Raw genomic sequence first — 12,872 nt, 5'->3', positions numbered from 1 at the left:
GTTCCTTTTCATGTAGCTCTTGAAGTTTTTTTCATGAAGTTCAAATGAGCTAACATATCTCCACCTTTCAGAAGACGTGCTCTAAACAGTTTACGTATAAGATGTATGTGTGCACCTACACTGTCACGAACATAAATCCTCTTCAAATTCTCCCAACACCTAGCAGCAGACTCTTCTCCATGAATATGGACTAGCTGCTGGTCACTCAGTGTTAGTCCAATTATATAAAGAGCTCATTCGTTGTTCTGTTTAAAGTCAGCAAGCTTCTTGGCATCGTCCTCATTAGCTGGATCCCAAGCATTTACATCCGGTGGGTTTTGAATTACATTCCATACTTTCTCTACACAGAAGTAGACTGCACTTCATAGGCCAGGAAACGTAGTTTGTTCCATCCAACCGGGTTATCAGTGATAGACTTGTTGATAGCCACCCACAATTAAACAGTAAACAGCTGTCTATATACAGTGCTGTGTATTCACACTAACTCTGTTATCTCAGCCTGGTATGGCCTGGGCCCATAACCAGTGTTGAGGTAATTCCTCATTAGGAGAATGAGAGCATACAGAGAGACGTATTAAGAGTAATGTTGAATAATACACACACAGCACACAGATACACTGTATAGTAAATGTAGGTTTTTACTTCCAATAAGCGTTTAAGCAAAGTTCAAACACAGTCCAAGTCATTCACGGTTAAATCAGTCAGTTTTCTGTCCAGGGATAATCCAATAACTAAGTCCAGTATCAAAAACAGTTCAGTAACAGACTTACATCAAATCCAAGAATAACAGTCAATTAGGAGGAATGGCAATACTCTCCAACAGAAGGAAACAGAGACTCACTCACTCTCTCTTCTGAGACTAGCACAACCCAGGTTTCTGGCTCCATCTTATGGCCGTTTGAGAAACCACACCCAATTACAGTTTTAGGATTTTCTTAAAGATACAGTATTGAAATATCTGTCCTGGTTTATATATTTCCAATCCAAATAACTGTTAGGTGACTTATATTCCTAACAGTTTTACTCTTGCAGATGACTCTGCAGAAGGGTGGGGCCACTGAGCTGTCACTGTCCTTGAACTTGTGGCTATTGTGGGAAATGTTGATGATTTCATCAGGAGCGATGGTTAATGCTTGGAACTTGTTGATGATGTCATGAACCTTTATGATGTCGTCGGATTTGTTGGTGTCATCCAGTCCAACTAAGATAGCATTGGGATGCTTTTGTTCGCATTCGATCGTGTCTTTTACTAGCAGGATTGGTGGTTTCCTGCGGCTTGGGTTGTTGAACTGTGTCGTGATTTCGGGATACTGCTGCTTCACTTTTCCGCATTTTATCCTTTTCTTCAAGGGATGCTCGATGTGCTTCCAAAGTGACCAGCCGGCAAGTGAGTCTGAGCTTGCAGGATGGGCAGGATAGTGGAAATGCAAACTGGGAGGTTTTAGTGATGTTGACTGTAGAAACTGGGCTATACCTATGGTGAACCCCAAACACTTGTAATGGGTGTATGAGTCACATAAGGAGCACTTCCTAGTACTCTCATCCTCTCAAATGCTTCATCACAGACAAAGCACGTGCAGAAGTCATAAGACTTCTGTTGCAGCCCCGTTCTGTTTGGGTGGGGGCTTGGCAGTGTAGTGTTTGCCAGTCATGGTTGTCTGTGGTGGCGTTGGTGTGTTAAGGCTATTTTTTTATTATTTATGTGGCTGGGTTCATCAGAGCAGTCAGTGGGAGCTTCGACCTACACTTAGCTCACTTCGTCAGCTCTTCGGAAGTTGGCCTTCCTTCAAAGTAGCCCAGCTCACTCTCTGGCTCTCCCTGGCTTCCCAGTTGTTTATTGCCTTTAGTGTTATTGCTTACTTTTCACTGGAGGGAAAAGTATTTCAATTTCATTGTACACATGTTGTGCATTGACAATAAACATTTGACTGATTGTCTTGCTGTTTGTTTGGCTTCAGGGGCCTCTCTGATGTTACCAGCTAGCCCGGCTTCCTTCTTTTTGCCTCTGGTGGGGATTTGTCGCACCAGTGACTGGTGTTGAGGACTACTCCAGTTTGCCAATTTCTTGCTAGATGGCTGCAGATCGGCTTATATTCTGCCCTTTTGGATTCGTTTCTCCATTTGTTTGGAGTCACAGAGCCTCCAGGATGACTCCCACCTGGGCAGCTGGATTTGTGGTTGGTTTTTAGGCACTTATTTGTCCGAATCCTTTCACTGCTACTTTGAAGATCTCTAGGACCTTATCTATGTATTTTTTGTCACTTTCGTTACTTCTACTCCTATCTCTGAATTTGGTTATTGGTACCTTTCTCTCCTTCAGGCTTCCAGCAGCATGGCTATGCATCTGCCTTGGCTGCCATCTTGGGATAAAACATATGAGGACACTGTTTGTCTTAAAGTGGTCCTAGACTCAGGATGGACAAAGAAGCCGTAAAATTGCAGGTGAGATTTAGTCACCTGTATAGGGTTATTTTCTAAAATAAAAAGGGCCCTTTTAAGCAATTCCTTCAGGTTCATTAGACAGTGTTTATTTACTTCAATTCTTCAATAGAAAATTCTGAGTTTTACAATTAAAAATTCAGTCTTTTAAATCTTTATGTTTTCTTTCTATAAATAAAATATCTTCATTGTCATCCATCATTTGAAAAAAAAAAAAAACCTTGTTTTTGCTGGTGTGTGCAAAGTCCTTTCCTCTCTCTGTCTCTTATCACACACCCCACCTCCCATCCCTATGTTTTACTGCCTGGCAACCGGGTTGGGGCTAAGCCTGCTAAACTATGAGTGGTTTTTTTGGCTGGAGTACTGGAGGGCCTGCAGCCCTACCGAGAGAGAAAAATTAAACACCCCATGCCATGGCTCCAGAAAGGGGAAGAATTAGGTTTCATACCGAGCAGGCTGGACCATGGCATTCTTTAGCTAATGCTTAACAAACCCCTTGACAAAAGAAACCAACTTAACTGCATGTTTGTGAAATGTATTCACAGCAGAATTAGGTTTGTCAGAGAATGCTGTGATCTCCTACAGTGGCTGAGGAATCCATGCTCACTTCTGTCCACTGAACAGTTTTAAGTTTTAACTACCTGGACAATCAAATGCCTCGTTATGTATCAAGTGTATAATGATCATGAAATTATATCTGACGCTCCAATAGAAACTACATTCTGTGCAGAGTTTCCTTATTTCTGATTTGAAATAAGGTGTACAAAGATATGCACGGAATCAACTGACACTAGGACAAATTATGGGGATATGCTCTACTAGATCCTTTATAAGCCACACTTAAATTCAAGGGCAAACAATAGGTTTTAAGGGAAGTGACAGATAAACTATATTGTTTGTGTTAGAGAGGAGGGATTTCAGTTTTTCATTAACGTAAATGGTTAAGGAGATAGTGATGTTTTTTAAAGCAATGCTAAGGTCTAAAAATCCCACCAGGATGATAGTAAGAATGAAAGATACAAGACTCTACACAAATCTCACTTTCATTTAAAATTATTTACTATTATTTTTCTCAATGTTTTAGCAGCAGTCTAATTGCTAAATGTATTGAAAACCACAATAAATTGAAATTCAAGCACCATACTTGTTCCATTCTTCTTCTTCTTCTTTTTCTTCAGCGTTTGTCTCGCGCTCGGGCGAGGTCCGCTAATGTCCTTGAGTACTGCTTCCACACCTCTCTGTCTGCCACGTGTGTCGGGTCTGCCTTCGCGATCTCTAGATCGGCCTTGATCGTGTCCATCCAGCTTGTTCCATTCATTGTCCAGCTTGTTCCATTCATTTCAACTAAACTCCTCAAAGAGTATTTTTAAACTCCATCTTCCCATCATGGCCTTCTTGAATGGATCCTCTTCCAAGAAAAGGAAGAACACCAGAGACTTGACATGGCACCTATAGGCCAGAATCTGGCAACCAGGCCTTAGAATCAACATCCCAGCAGAACCAGGCTTCATAGCTTAACTTGCACTGACAGTTTTTGATTCCAATATAGAAATAAATACAGGTAGTTCTCGACGTGCAACAGTTCAGTTACAATGGCACTGAAAAAATGACTCATGACTGTTTTTCATACTTATGCCCATTGTAACTTCCCTGTGGACACATGATCAAAATTCAGGCTCTTGGCAACTGGCTCATATTTATGATGGTTGAAATGTCTCAGGGTAATGTGATCATTTTTTGCAACCTTATTATAAGCAAAATCAATGGGGAAGCCAATGATTCATTTAACAAATGTGGCAAGAAAGATTGTAAAATGGGGCAAAACTCACTTGTAACTAATATCTCACTCAGCACAGAAATTTTGAGCTCAATTGTGGTCATAAATCGAGGACTACCTGAATCCACAAGTATCAGTAACTGCATTAAAAACCAAGAGGAAAGAAGCACCTGGAGAGCAATATTATTCTTGAATGTAGGCTTTTGTTCCCACATTAATTAATTAGATAATCAGATGAGCCATACCAATGCCAGTGTCTCTTGGTTGGAGGCTGGAGACTTTTAGCGTAAGCCCTCAGCCTGAGCGCAATAAAGAACAGTCTACACAGCAGTTAGCCTAGCCAGTGCACAGATTAACAGAGTTGGAAAGGACCCTGTAGATCATCTAGTCCAACTCCACACCCAAGCAGGAGACCCTTCACCATTTCTGACCGGTAGCAGTCCAGTCTCTTCTTGAAAGCCTCCAGTGATGAAGCTCCCACAACTTCTAAAGGCAAGCTGTTCCATTGGTTGATTGCTCTCACTGTCAGAAAATTTCTCCTTATTTCCAGGTTAAATCTCTCCTTGTTCAGTTTCCATCCATTATTCCTTGTCTGGCTTTCAGGTGCTTTGGAAAATAGCCTGACCCCCTCCTCTCTGTGGCCACCCCTCAAATATTGGAACACTGCTATTATGTCTCCCCTAATCCTTCTCTTCACTAGACTAAGCCATTCCCAGCTCCTGTAATTGTTCTTCATGTTTTAGTCTCCAGTCCCCTAATCATCCTGGTTGCTCTTCTCTGCACTTTTTCTAAAGTCTCAAAATCTTTTTTATAGCGTGGTGACCAAAACTGGAATGCAGTACTCTTGGTATGATCTTACTAAGGCCTTATAGAGTGGTATTAGTACCACACTTGATCTTGATAGTATCACTCTGTTAATGCAATTTAGGATTGCATTGGCTATTTTAGCTGCCGCTGCACACTCTTGGCCCATATTTAATTGGTTGTCTACTAAGACTCCATGATCCCTCTCCCAGTATATGGTTTCACCCAGTCTATATGTGTACTTTTGGTTTTTCTTGCCTAAGTGTAAGATTTTATTTTTCTCTACATTGAATTTTATTTTATTAGTTAGGGCCCAGTGTTCAAGTCTTCAAGTTCAGTGTTCTGAGTCTTGCTTCATTACCTGGAAATCCCAGCTTTCACCTCAATCTGAATCGGGATCCTGATTGCCAAGACAGAATTTTATCTTTATTTAGCAACAATACCATGAATGTTTCTAGTAATACTAACTTTGGACAATTTGACTGCTGGAGGCTGAGAGAGAGAAAAAAATGGCAAACTAAAACCTCTGACTGAAGGCATGACCTGGCTTTAAATTCAGTTCTCTCCTAACTAACACTGCTTTCCAAAAGCAGGAGGCAAAATTACAACTTAATTTTACAGAAGAAAACCTCCAATAAAACAAAGCTAAAAAAATATCACCAGTCAGTTTTAATATCAGAAAATAGAGCTATGATAATAAATATCATAACCAGTAACATTGTACATTCTAGAGTAGACAATATAAAGTGCTAGGACCTTTAACAACAGTGTTCAAATAGAGCGTATTTATAAGTGTCATAAAATTCTGCTTGTTATCTTGTTTTCTCTGAGTGAAGGTTTATACAAAGAAAACTCTAAAGTATCATAAAGAAATAGCCGTTTGTGTTAACATAATATATTTCACCAAGAACCACATAAGCATGCTTATTTGGAATTATATTAATTTGGTCTTTGATTTTGGTAAGTCAGTATTCAAAGTTTTGCAGCCCATTTATTTCGGACAGAACATATCAATTCATTCTGCAGCATATTTCATTGGTGATTTGTCTTCTGCTGAGCTGTGTTTTGTATACATATTTAGAACACATGGCTGTAGAGAAGCAAAAATGCTTTTGAGACTCACATCTACTATCCAGTTGGAGTTCAGAAGATATTCATCTGGCTTAACTGATACCAAACAGCTGTTTTTCATTCTATAATTTCTGAAAACCAGTGGATTGCACGTCTCAGTTATACATACTTTTAAAAAACTGAAGGATCAACAAAAATAATTTCCCACCTGCCACAAGGGGATGAGTTGATAAATGAAAAGATGAAAAATTAGATAATTCCATTTGACAATCCAGTTTTTACAGCCACTCTGGGTTTGTCAAATAGTCTAAACAGCTGGTTTGCAAATCAAATTTAGACACCACCACCACCCCAATTTGGTACTAAATTCCATCCCTAAAGAAGTATCCCTTCTACTAAACAGTAATGCCTAAATCAGGGTGGGAATTGCAAAATCCTGATTTAAGTATAGAGCTAAATACTAGAGACAAGAAAATGAGCATCAACAGAAATAGAACGTATAAGTAAAAACAAGAAAATTGGGAAGGTGCAGTGCTCTTTGAATAAATACTGAGGTTACAGAAAGCAAACAGAATGACATTAAAAACAATAGAGGCTTGAAATAAACAAAGATTTGCAACAAAAGTCAAAGATATTTTTTTAAAAAGTTTCTTCCAACATATAAATGACAAGAAAAAAAATGAAGGAAACAATCCGTCCACTAAAGAGGGAAGACGGCAAGGAAGCAATAGAGAGAAAGAAGAGCTGCTTAACTCATTCTTTGCATCGGTCTTCAAACAAAAAGAAACTATAGTCCAACCTACCAAAAACATGACTGTATAAAACAGACTAGAAATAAAAGTTAAAATAAGCAAAAAAAATGATGAGATTACCTGTCTGATCTTGATTAATACAAATCACTGAGACCTGATGGATTATATCCCAGAGTTCTAAAATAGTTAGCAGATATCATCACAGAACCATTGTACCACATCTTTCAAAAATCCTGGAGCACTGGGGAACTACCAGAGGACTGGAAAAGAGCTGATGTGGTTCCTATCTTCAAAAAAAAAAAGAGGGGGGGACAGACCAGGAAACTACAGACCAATCAGCCTAACATCAACACCCGGGAAGATATTGGAAAAGATAATAATTTTTTAAAAACCCAGATCTGCCGACATCTAGAAATAAGTAAAGTCGGCATGGGTTTGTTAAAAACATATCATGCCAAACCAATCTTATTTCATTCTTCAGCATAGTAACTAAATTAGTAGACCAGCAAAATATTGTGGACATAATATACTTAGACTTCAGCAAGGTATTCAACAAAGTAGACCACAACTTACCTCTTGGTAAACTAAAAAGAAGTGGGATAGATAGCATCACTATCAGATGGATTTGTAACTGGCTGACAAACCATACTCAATGAGTAGTCCTTAATGGTACTACATCCACATGGAGGGAAATAAGCAGTGGGGTACCACAATGTTCCGTCTTAGGCCCAGGACTCTTCAATATATTCATAAATGACTTAGATAAGGGAATAGAAGGGGAACTTACCAATTTGCGGATGATACTAAGCTGGCAGGGATGTCAAATTTGCACCATTATGGCATCTTCATGTAACGTATCATGACTTTTTCCCCCTTTGTTAACCTGGACGTGGTCATGGCCAGCATGTGACACATCCGGCCCATGGGCCATGAGTTTAATAGCCCTGCCCTAGATAATAGGTTCAAGATTCAGATAGATCTTGACAGACTTGAACACTGGACACTATCTAACAAAATGTAATTCAATGTAGAGAAAAATAAGTCTTTCACTTAGGCAAGAAAAACCAAAAATATATATATAGTCTGGGTGAAACCAGGTTTAGTAGCAGTAACTGTGAGAGGGATCTTGGAGTCTTAGTAGACAACCAATTAAATATGAACCAACAGTGTGTGGCGGCAGCCAAAATAGCCAATGCAATCAAGATCAAGTGAGGTACTAATACCACTCTATAAAGCTTTAGTAAAGACTTACACCTGCATCCAGTTTTGGTCACCACGCTATAAAAAAGATGTTGAGATTCTAGAAAATGTGCAGAGAAGAGCAACCAAGAGATTAAGTGACTGAAGGCTAAAACATACGATGGAGGAACTGGACATGGCTATCTAGTGAAGGACCAGGAGACATGATAGCAATGTCCCAATATTTGCCACAGAGAGGGGATCAAGCTATTTTCCAAAGAACCTGAAGGCCAGAAAAGGAATAATGATGGAAATTGAACGAGGAGAGATTCAACCTGGAAATAAGGAGAAATTTTCTGACAGTGAGAGCAATCAACCAATGGAACAGTTTGTCTTCAGAAGTAGTGAGAGCTTCATCACTGAAGCTTTCAAGAAGACACTGGATTGCCATCTGTCAGAAATGGTGTTAGGGTCTCCTACTTTCATCTGAAAAAAAACAAAACTATAAACTATTGTTTTTCAAGACCCTAAAATAAGGCAGAAAGCTGTCAGATAAAAAAGGGAAAAAGACTGCTGGATCCTGGCATTTCTCCCAACATGGGAGAACCTGGAAAGGCTAAGTACTGAAGGGCATCACTTTTCTGGCTCTAAGCCACAATAAAGAGAAAGAAAAGTAGAGCCAAATGCATATAATTTGCTACCCATCCTTCTGTCTTGTGAAGGTCCTGAGGCTATCTAGAAACATTTAATATATAAAAAAAATACTGAAAAGAATTCAGTTATTTTGCAAGTAATTTAGTTCTCTTCTGAGACAAAAGATTCATAACCTCCACCATTTCTGTTATCCAGTTAGATATAACAGGTATAGATAATGATGCCTCATACTTTTCAAGTTTTGAAAACAAAGGCTGTAAGCAACAGTTCATTTATTAGAAATAATTTTAGGTTGTGATTTCTGCAACAAAGAAATCACCCCCATCCAGGGGTGGGATTCTACCAGTTCGCACCTATTCGCTAGAACTGGTTGTTAACATTCTAAGCAGTTCGGAGAACCAGTTGTTAGAAGAAATTACTGGCCTAATCCTGTAAGGGAGGCAGGAAGGAAACATTCTGGTGTTGCTTACAGAAACTGCCTCTCCATTATCACTTATTACCTTCTTGGCAGGACTAGACTTCCTGTCTCCAGAGCTACTTTTTTTCCTCTCTTTTGCTGGTACTTTGCTTGTGTGGAGTGACCATTCAAAGTTACAATGGCACTGAAATAAGTGACTTATGACTGTTTTTCACACTTACGACTGTTGCAGCATCCCCACAGTCTTGAGAGGCCAGGCGAGGAGATGCGTGCCTCGATGTGAGTGATATTGAGTTGGCCACACCCAGCCAATAACATGACCACCAAGCCATGTCCACTCAGTCTCATGACCACCAAGACATGCCTACCACCTAAGCCACGCCCACAGAACCGGTTGTTAAAAATTTTGAATCCCACCCCTGCCCTCATCCCTACTATATAACTTCTGCTGAAGAGAAGCTTACCTAAGGGGGAAAGGCCCTAAGGTACCCATTTCATTATTTAGGGTTACTTCCAAAATCTCCTCAAAATGAAAATGACCAGGAACATACTTTGTAACGCTTGGAATCTATATGGCATATTTTTGACTGCTAAAGGACAACCTCCTCTCCTCCCAAAATACATGGGTTTTATTTCCTCTCATATCCACATTGTAAATTTGAAAGGGGGCATTTTTCTGTATCTGTATTTTCTGTGATGGAGGACAAGGGACCATATCTGAACCTCTTTCCTTGGGAAGCCAGGCTGACAGCTTCTCTGGAGGTCTTTTTCAAATTTGTTCAGACTTGTTAAGAGTATTATTTAATATAAAATGCTTTCTATGCTATGTCCCTCTTTGTGTTCACTAATAATCTGATTCTGTCAATTCTGTGCCTGGTTTTTATTTTGTTTTTAAAAATATTTGATACTGGTTCAAATGGTTTTGATTTTGAATGATATATGTGTATGCACTATAAAGACAGGATGCACACATTTATATGAATTAATCAAACAAGTATAGGTAGAGGGTAGAGAGGGAAAACAAGAGGCAGCCTATAGGTCTTTTAGAATAATGTACAGATAATGTGAGCATGTTCTCTCTGTGTGCACATTGTCTACTGTCAGTTCTGTTTTATGGCAATTGAGCAATACAGCATCACAACTTCCACCTTGATTTTGGAGGTTATTTCCTCAGGCACCAATGTTTTAGGGAGAAGAGATTGACTCTACAACTTCATTTTACTGCTTCTGCTTTTTAAATATTTGCACCAAAAAGAACAGGTTTATTTACTTTTCATGTAGATGTGTGACTTTAATTCCACCAATGACCATAAAGTTGCTAAACTCATGTACATCAAAAGGTTTCAGGCAATCTCAAAAGGTCTCAGCAAACACACTGGGTTTTTAACACATTACAGTTGTTAATTGATAAGGTACTTGCATATAACCTGCATCTGATAACCAGCCTGTCTTCCTCCTTTCTCATCACAATTTAAATCCTACATCAATCAAGTCACATTATAAAACCAGCGAATGTTTATGCCTTTTAATATTGTTGGAAAACATGCTGCCAATTTCCTTCTGACTTTACCTTCCACAATGGACTTCTTTCATTTCTGCTTCTGTTAATGTTGCCTTTCCTTCAACTGCACTTAACAAATACTAATCATAACAACTACTTTCTATTATGTCTAAATAACGAGGTGATCTTTAAGAAAACCATGAAAAACTAGTTTCATAAATACCACCACAGTTAAAATAGCCTCATAAGCACATTTAGTGTCATCAAAAGTCATTCAGTTCAAGTAAAGAATGGAAAAGATACCCTTGGTAGTTGCTTAGCAACCACTCTCTGGATAACCCTTAAGAGGGCCTTAAAGGGGCGTGCATAAGCTCACCAGCATGCCTACCGTCCCTGTCTTACTGTCCCCATTTTTTACTTCCTTTGTTCGTGTTTATGTTCATACTTATACTTGTTATCTGTACATGTTTGACAAACAAAAAAATAAATAACACCGAAGTTGTTAGAAGCTTATCATATGGCCTTTTGACAAAGGCAAATACCTTATTTCATCTCAGATCAGGAAATGTTATGCAGGAGATGGCAACCTATTTATTTTCCAAACAGATCCCCAGATATGGGAGAGTCAGAAATCTACTACAGGTAGTCCTCGATTTATGACCACAATTGAACCCAAAATTTATGTTGCTAAGTGATAAATTTGTTAAGTGAGCTTTCTCTCACTTTGCAACTTTTCCTGCCACATTTATTTAGTGAATCACTGCAGTTGTTAAATAAGTAACATGGTTATTAAGTGAATTTGGTTTATCCATTGACTTTGCTTGTCAGAAGGTCACAAAACCTGTCCTCAGAACAATGCAACTGTCATAAACATGAATCAGTTGCCAAGCATCTGAATTTTGATCACATGAACACAGGGATGTTGCAACTGTCATAAATGTGAAAACAGTCATAAATCCCTTTTTTCAATGCTATTCTAACTTTGAACAGTCACTAAATGAACTGTTGTAAGTTGAGAACTATCTGTACTTCATAATTAGTCAAGGGTCTATTATGAAGTTGATGGTCTTTAAAAATAAGTGATTAACATCTTCATAAAAACCTAACGGTTTTTATGGAAAAGTATTTCTCAGTTGCACACTGCATCTGAAGTTCTCTATATTTCTTTATAACTTGAAATTGGTTTCCTTGCCCCCCTCCCCCTGGAATAAAGTTATAGCCATTATCGGTTTGAGTGGTTGGACTTAATATCCTAGTCCTATTTAAATATTATACTATTTTTCTTTTCTTTTTTTTAAAACAAGTTTTATTGATTTTACAAACAAACAAACAAAACAAAACATCATTAAACATTAAAAACATAAAACCTCTTTCCATTGTAGATCCTTACAAGGCAGGTAACATATTGCTTTATATCACGTACTTATAATTTATCCCATTTCCATATAAACACGTAAATTCCCTTTACCAAATTCCACATTGTTTCTCTTTAATCATTATTCAATCATATTTCCTTTCTGATTTATCTGCTATCCAGTCATCAACTTTATATTTTCCTCTGGCTTGTTTATAATTATTCTCATCTAGTCTTCCTCCGAGGTTTTATTATTTAATTCTTACTTAAACACACACACATAAGACATAGACATAAAAACATAAAACTTTCTTCTAGAAAGTAACTTGGCCCCAGATTACCTCTTTTTGTATGGACTTCAATTGAATTCATGCTCTTCTTATATACCATTACCCTTCTTATTTACCATTCTATATCTATTATATAACTCCTCTCCACCTTTGCCTCATCTTAATTCTGTTTTATATATTTAATCTTGCTTTAAAGAAAAATATTTTTATATCTTTTGTCCATTTCTCCATTTACATCTGTCTCATTTCCAATTTAAGAAAGAATAGTTTCCCCTGGAATCGCTAATCGGAGTATGATGCCTTTCTATCATTCCCCTAAATTAAAATTTAAAATAACACCTAAATCCCAATCAGATTCTGCTTAGTACATTCTACTATTTCAGAAACCAATATTACAATAATAAATCCATAACAATCAACACATTAATCCGTTAAACTCTATATTCAAACTAATATTTTAAACATTCCCTTTAGTATTTTATTAAAACTTATTATCATTCATTATTAAACCTTTTTAAGTTATACCTTGATATTTTAGTCTTTTATTAAATCTTAAAAAGTTCTGATTATCTACTTATAATACAAATACCACTATTACAATACTCATGTGTACTTTGCAGAATCCCCCTTTTT

The sequence above is a fragment of the Pseudonaja textilis genome, chromosome 3 (genome assembly GCF_049901715.1).
Source record: "Pseudonaja textilis isolate UNSWEBS1 chromosome 3, rPseTex1.2, whole genome shotgun sequence".
NCBI lineage: Eukaryota > Metazoa > Chordata > Lepidosauria > Squamata > Elapidae > Pseudonaja > Pseudonaja textilis.
This window is presented reverse-complemented; position numbering follows the sequence as displayed.